The sequence below is a fragment of the Acanthochromis polyacanthus genome, chromosome 10, assembly GCF_021347895.1.
Source record: "Acanthochromis polyacanthus isolate Apoly-LR-REF ecotype Palm Island chromosome 10, KAUST_Apoly_ChrSc, whole genome shotgun sequence".
Taxonomy (NCBI): Eukaryota; Metazoa; Chordata; class Actinopteri; family Pomacentridae; genus Acanthochromis; species Acanthochromis polyacanthus.
Window position 1 is genome coordinate 25415536 of NC_067122.1, and position 7975 is coordinate 25423510.

General features: G+C 35.2%; 1 long non-coding RNA gene across 4 annotated transcripts in view; it reads right to left on the reverse strand.

Moving 5' to 3' along the window:
* Positions 1 to 7641, reverse strand: part of LOC127535777 (uncharacterized) — a 76663-nt gene extending 69022 nt beyond the window's left edge. For all 4 annotated transcript variants that reach the window (XR_007944616.1, XR_007944615.1, XR_007944617.1 and 1 more), the window contains exons 1-2: positions 7472 to 7641; positions 7198 to 7335 (exon numbers count right to left, since the gene is read on the reverse strand). This is a non-coding gene — a long non-coding RNA (uncharacterized LOC127535777). The remainder of the gene's footprint in view (positions 1 to 7197; positions 7336 to 7471) is intronic.
* Between the last annotated feature and the right edge of the window lie 334 nt (positions 7642 to 7975).

The following is a 7975-nucleotide window of genomic DNA, read 5'->3' on the forward strand; positions in this document are numbered from 1 at the left end:
GTATTAAAACAGCTTTAAATGATTAACCGACTTAATGGAAAAACAGCAAATATTTACATTTTTGAAGCTTAAAATGTTCTTATATGAAAGATAACTTGCCAAAACAACCGGCAGTCAGCTGCCAAACAATTTTCTGTCAATTACTCTGTCAGCTAATTGATTTATTGACTAATCTTTTGAGCTTTTGAGTAGTTTAATTAATAACAAAATGTCACATTTCAGAAACTCTGTGTGCTTTGTGTGCAAAAAGCTTAAGCTACAGAAGTAACTGTTCACTAAATCTGTCAGACTGATACAGTATGAGTGCAAAATATCCCTCTGAGATGTACTAGAGTGGAAGTAGAAAATATGAATACTGTGCAGGGTTCTCACCAGGATTTTTTACAGCGTAACAGCAGGTCCTCCCGCATGTGCACGCGCACGCGCAATATCCTTCATTAAATCTCGCGACCGGCCGGCCCAGATGTCAGCCAATGAGCGTCACGCAGATGGTCCAAATGCTCGTGATTTAGGTCACTATACATGGCATCACGGAAACAACCGAGACATGCTAATTGTAACCCCGAGATTGGAAGCGACTCTTAATTTTAGATGGGAACGGGTCAATTGACAGGAAAGTACGGCTGAGGTGGGGAGACATAAATTAACCTAGATAGGCACCCAGTCGATAAAAACAAACGCACATGGCGTTATCTGTCAAAATAACAGCGTAGCGGCCCTAATCATAGCATAATCTTTTAAACTGACAGCGTAACGGCCCGTTACGCTGAAATGCACTGGCGAGAACCCTGCTGTGGTAAAAATAAAAGTATGAAATATAATCAGGAAAATGTGCCCAAAAAGCACATAAGGTGTACCTGTGATGTTTTACTGTTATATATTACATCTTTAGGTTATTATTAGTTCTGCGTTAATGTAAAAGCAGGATTTTACAGTTACCATTCATTTTGAAATAGCATGAAAACAAGAGAACAATCACAAAAAACTTAAAATATATCATAAAATTACTGGCAGTAAGGATGCCAGCCAGTTACTGAAACTTTAGAGTGACTTTACTGTAATTCAATTACTTATTTGTAGTAATTTTAAAAGATGAAAAAAATACAGAAATTACAGAAAACACTGTATTTTAAAATAATAGGTTAATTTACAAGATGATTACTTTCATGTATAAAGCTGTAACTTCTATGATAAATTACCAGATTCTCTCACTTTTCTATATTTGGAGGAAATATATAAAATATTGCGTGTCCAGCATACTTTGCCAGTTGCTCGTTGTTAATTACAGAATATTAAATAAACTCCACAAAATGAACAATCCATGTTCTGTGTTACAGACAATCTAATTTAAGTCAGCATCTTCAAATCATCAAAATGTATTTAATATAACGCAAACACACTTTGCTCGTTCTATCACTGACGAAGAATGATTTTTTTTAACATGGATGTTTCTTTCTTTTTGTTGTTTAAAGAGGCGTGAGCGATCCCAGGAGGCCGAGTTGAAGTTTTAGCAACTGTGTCACTGTGTCGGTAGAAAAAGGAGGTTTGCACCAAATCTGACAACATTCTGTCCGTACAAGATGCTGGTTTCCTTGAAGAAAAGAGCCTCCTGTTGGATGAATCAAGAGCCCTGCTGCTCGCTGAGGTTCTGCTGCTTCCACCGACTGAGATAAATGAAGTCGGCTTCAACAGTAAACGTGCAAACAGCAGGTTTCAGCTGTTGCGATCATTCAGCGTGAAAATGTACACCGATCTGCCAGAACTGAGAGAACTCTATGTTCTTTCTGCTTTCTTTCTTTTGTTACTCGTAATTCGGTTCTTTCTTTCTTACAGGGAATATGGACTTACACTTAGCTAATAAAGTCTTGACAGATGGAACTCTTCTTTTTTTTATTTTACTTCTCTTGCTCTCTTTCTTTCTTTTTGTTCTTTTTCTTTCTGGCTAATTTTTCTTTCTTTTTATTTTCTTAATCATTCTTGCTTGTTTCTTTCCTTCTCTATTTTTTGCTTTTTTTCTGTCATGCTTTCTTTTCTCTTCTCTTATTTCTTTGTTTTTAATTCTCTCTGTTTGTCCCTTAGTTTTTTGCCTGTTTTTCTTTCATTTTTTTCTTTTTGTTTCACATTTTTTTCTTTCTTGTTCTTTTTACTTGCCTCTTTCTTTCTTTCTTTCCTTCCTTCCTTGTTGTTTGTATTTTATCCTGTCTTCGTTCATCATCTTGATCTTTCTTTTTTCTTGCTTGTCTTTCTTTCTTTATTTGTCTTATATTTTCTTTATTTCTTACACATTCCTGTTTATTTTGGTTGCTTTCTTTTTCTAGTCATTCTTTCTCTGTCGTGCTTTCTCTCTCTTTTCTCTTCCTTTCTTTCTGTCATAAACTTTCTTCATTTCTTTTTTGTATTTCGCCTTTTCTTTCTTTCCTTTGTCTTTCTTTCTTTCATATTTTTATTGTAAATATGTACTTAATCAACATGTTATCATGACTGGCTTTCAATTTACGACAGTATTTCTACATGAATCCCGGGGAAGTTGCGATCTTATTGAGAAAGTAAATCATTTTTTTCATTAATAGCACTTTTTTTCAAGAATGATAAATTACAACTGTGCTTCATTTATCTCAATGCTTTCCAACATCTCAGATCTACAAACACACTTATTGAATGCAGCTACAAAACAAACAAACTAGTGATCCATCACAATAAACTGAGTGAAAAACTTTTCAATTTAGACATCACAATAAACATATTTATCAAACCTGAAAAACACCAACGTTCACAATCTCTGCCTGCTTTTACTACAGACTCTCTGGTGCAACTATCTGCAGTATTGAGCTTCCAGGTTGTAAATGTGAAGAGTTTTCCTGCTACTTCAGGGAGAAAACAATCGACTCTCGGTCTGGTTTCTACCAGCAGAACAAGCACACAGTCCTGTTACCAAGAGGGATGTTGAGTTGGAGCGTTTTGACCTGGTTGAAACTCACAAAAAAAGTGTTATCAAAACGGAAATTCTGCTCGTGTTCCCTTGACCCAATTCCAACCTTCCTTTTGAAAACTATTTTTAATTCTGTATCCGAAGACATCCTTGTCAGAGTGAATCGCTCACTACAGCTTCATGGAGAAAGCTGTAGAGAAAGTAGCTTTTAAGAAAAACCCTGTTAATGCTGTGTTAGAAATGCTTTAGAATAAGATTACTTCAGATATTATGGGAGCTTATAGGTTTTTGACTACTTTACCTCATATCAAGGCGAGTTTTTAAATCTATAACTACTTCTCCAAACACTATGATGTTTTCTGTGGAATATAACAACGATCAGTTTGAGGAATCTTATCTTTTAAAATCTGAATATTCCTCCCCTGGGCAGCGTCACACAGAGGCACAATATCTCTTTCCACAGATACGCTGATGACTCTAAGATTTATGTCGTTAATTCTATCACTTTTAAACCGTACTTGAGGGGTAAAATCCTGACAATTGCTAAATTTATTGCAGATCAACAAGGATCAAGTTGAAGTGTTGATTATTGGCTCCAAAACTCAGGGAAAGAAACAAATCTTTAACTAAATCAATTTAACCAAAGCAGAGAAGCAGGAAATGTAGGAGTGATTTTTGTCTCTGGTGTTAATTTAAATGCTCATTTACAGGATGACGCAGAAAGTGAATCCATTTCTCTGACACTGAAGCACTGCATTTTAAATTTAACAGACAAGATTACTGCAATACTGGCCTTTCTGGAGTACAATAGATCAGCTGCAATTAATTCAAAATTCAGTGCTGACTAAGATCTAAAGGAAAGCGTTCATTATGCTTACTGTAAAATCTTTACACTGGTTAGCTGTTAGCTTTAATATTGATTCTAAGAAACCTTTATTGGTCACAAAATGGCTTCTTACCAGACTACATCTCAGAAATGAAATCAGTCTATGAACCAGGAAGGTACCTCTGATCCTTCACTTCTTCTTTTCTAGCTGTTACATAAAGCAGAATTTTAAAAAACATTCGGTGATGCTGCTTTTCAATATTTCCAATATGCCCCAAATAGCTGGCGGAGCTGAAAATATTGATATTTTTTGCATGTAGAATTAAAGTTAATCTATTCTGTCTAACTTTTGTAAGGTTTTATCATTTCTGGTTTAAATATTCACCATTAATTATTATTGTTGTTGTTGTTTATATTGTTTAATCATTATTCACTTAATCATCATTTCATATTTTTCCATTTCAATTGAGGCACTAAAACTTTTAAAAAAAAGAAGCACACGTGGTATCAGACAAAAATCTAAATTTCACAATCATTATTTTAATTGCATTTTAATTTATTCACATTTTATTATTTCACGCTAATCAATTTTTTGTGTAATATTCCATGGTTTTATTTTTTTTACTTTTAATTTATTATTGCTTGTATCATCTTCTATTATCTTAACTGCCCATCGCTTATTTATTTTTCATTTATTTTTTAATTGTTAGTTAGTTAGTTAATTAATTAGTTAGTTAGTATATTTTTTAATGGTGGCTCTCTTAATAGTTTTAAGGTTGTTTATTGTTGTTGTTGTTTTCAAATATTATATTACCTTTCATTTGCAGCCAGTCACTGTGCTTTGAATTAAAATGCATGTGAGCACATCAACAGACTCATTTTTAAAAGGATCTCAGCCTGAATTGGATTTAATTGAAATTAATGCTGTTGTTTTTGTTTTTCCTTGTTGTTTTAATTACTGAGATGCATTTGCTAATGGTGCTTTGAATATTCCTAATTCTTAACAAAGGAGGCTCAGATGAAGCACCAGATGTTTGCTAACAACCAATTAAAGAACGTCACCAGTCTCTGTTATTAGAACACATTGATGTGAATGTGAAACAGTTCTTGCATCTTGTATACAGTTTCTGCAGAAGCGAAATGCTTAATGAGAAACGTGCAATTAATATGAAAGACCACAAGAGGGCAGATGTGGCTTAAAAGTACAAGCAGCTCAGTGTGGAAACGGAACATGACACCTGCTGGACTGAAAGGGATGAAAGTAAATATTAAAAGACAACTGGATGCACCATTTGTAAAGTTTCCTTGTGTTGTAATGTGTTGATGGAACATTAAACAGGGATTTTTAGCGCACATTTTACACTAGCTGCTTAATATTAACTGAAAGAGATCAGCACCATGGACAGAGATTCACTTCAGGACCATGGACAGCACCAGACTGAAACTCACTGCTACTAAAACAAAAGAGAAAACCTCTGCATGTCATGGATGGGGAGGGGAAAAAACAGCATAACCTCATTAAAGTTATTCAGCTATGACACAAGGTTCTCATTTTCATTTCATATTGAGGACCTAGTGAAAAAACTGAGCGTTAAACTAGGTTTTTAAGATCAAAATCGAGCCTGCCTTGATTTAGTAGTTTGAAACTACCCATGTACAGACTTTTAAAGCATTACTTTATATGTGTGCATCTGCCTTGACTGTGTGTATCACGGCTCTCTGTGTTTTATATCCAACTTACTGTCTACACACCACTGTCTACTTTATGATCTGTTTTCTCAGCCTTCACCAAGCCTGAGGAAACAGCAGCACTGGTAGAACTTCACATACAACAAATGGAGCTGAGCAGGAAAATAAAAGACATTAGCAAACAATTAGGACCTTCGATGAAAATTAAATATTAAATGTTAGTATTTTTTTTAATGCGTTAACTAAAACAAATACATCTGGAAGTACAATTAGATGACAATAACTTTCCCAGAACTATCCTAAGGATAATAATTAGTGACATTTAGATTGCTCTGTAGGTTATTCTAGGTAGCAGGTGCATGCTGGGTAAACCTAGATTTTTTTAAGCTCAGTAAAAACACCTTGAACTGCAATATGATCTAGTTATTTGAGTGTGTAAAGGCCCCACATTTAAAAAGAGTAACGAGATAGTGCAGTGGGGTAAATAAAACAGTAAGTGCCTTATAAATAAATGAAAGCCAGAGTCTTCCCTGCCTTAGAGAGAGCACCAACCAACCCGACATCCAGCTCACGCTGATGAGTTCTGTAATAATCACCAGTATTGATCTTAAGCCAGAGTGGCAAACAGTGTCCAAGCGCAGCTAGAGTGCACATATTACCAAAACTATAAGACTTTCAGGAGAAAAACAAGGTAAATATCTTGCAGCAAAAGTGTCAGTAAAAAGACAGTAAGTAGTAATGATATTTTTGGGTCATTTACATACAAGTGTTTGATTTTATGGTCAAACACTGCATATAAATTTTACTATTTGTAAAAATACAGATTTTTAATGTGGACATTTGGCCTGTTTTTGTGTAGTCAACATGTAAATTAATACTTTTTTGTGATTTTAATAGACCTTATTTGTAATTTAACTGAATCGAACAGGAAGAATTTGTAAAATAACATTCGAAAATGATCTTGTAGTTTTAAATCCGTAAAATGCACGATCTGTCTTTAAAATAACAGACAATATCTGTAATAATAATATTTTTTTATTATTATTCAGTATAATTATTACAACTTGTAAAAGCACAAATTATTGAGGTGAACATTTGCTACAATTTTGCCCTGTCTTTTTGTTGTTGTTTTTCTGGGGTTAACACGTATATAAATACCTCTGTTTCTGTACTTTTTACTAGATTTTAATCAACTATTTAGGATAACAAGAGAAATCTATAACTTAACAGCAATTTTTTTTGAAGTACAGTGTACAAAGCTGTCATCATAATCCAGTAGTGCTTGAATAATTGCTTGAATGTCTTTATACAATATAACAGAAATTTACTTATTCCTGTAAAATATACTCTTTGCTTTTTTAACACTATCGCCTAATACTGACTGTATTAGCTGATAGTGTTAGTAATTTATCAGAAATGTAACATTAGCAAGGCAATAGGGTTGAAATTCACTGAAGTCAAACTCCTACTTTGACATGTTTTTACATACTACAGAGGAACTTTTGTTGTTTTCTTTTAACTCTGGTGTTAACAGAAAAGAAGTTTGTGTGTGTACATTCTTATTTAAATCCACAGAGGGTTATTTTGTACTGTCAGACTGTTTCACCATTTTACCTCAAACCCAGCTTTGTGATTTCCTTGGAATGATTTTGATGCTATTTAAAGATCAGTAAGGTCAGAATCATCCAGGAAAAGAGCTGAGATGGAAACTGACTGCATCTAAAGGTCGTGAGGGGGAATGTGGTGGCTTTACCTTTGGTATATACATTTCTTTCTTCTTTCTAGGTCACCTGGGCAGATCCGCTGAAGCCTCAGTCTGCTCGCTGCTGCTCTCCAAAGCCAAATGAAAGCAGGCAGGACGATTCAAGGAGATATCTGGGGTTTCCTCCGTCTGGAGGGGGAGAGTTTTGGTGAGGGGGGAGAACAGGAAGGATTTCGCAATCAATCGCCCACTACAAGGATGATTGCGTCACTGCACATACGTCAGAGAAGGGCAAAAAAAGGGAAGTGGGGTATTTAACTCTTACAATGCTGCAAAGAGGCTCAATGTAAAAAGTAGGGAAACGTGTCTCATCCAGCTCCGGTCCCCGTAGGTCAGCGTCACGACTGCCTGGAATGTTCAATTTTCCACCCGGGGGAAATCGTGATTCTGCCTGACGTCATGCTCTGCTCTGATTGGCTGAGACTCCTTCGGGAAAACGACTCTCACTCATTACAATTAATAATCAGGTGTAAAGGAATAACTTAACCTTTGAGCAATTGAATCAGACATACGAAAGCTGTTATTTAGCCTCTATTTTTGAACTAAATTTATTAACTTCCAGGTCAGAACTCCAAATAATACATCCTTATGATGTTTCTGCTAAATCGACCCACCCCCATCTCTTCCACAGAATGGTTTCATCCTCACATCACGCTTGTGTTTGCAGATCTTAGCAGGCGTTTCTCATGAAGAATGAGATGATTGGCTCTAAATGTGACAGCTGGTAATGAGCTAATGGCATAATTGGGCCCAGTTATTCTTAAAACTG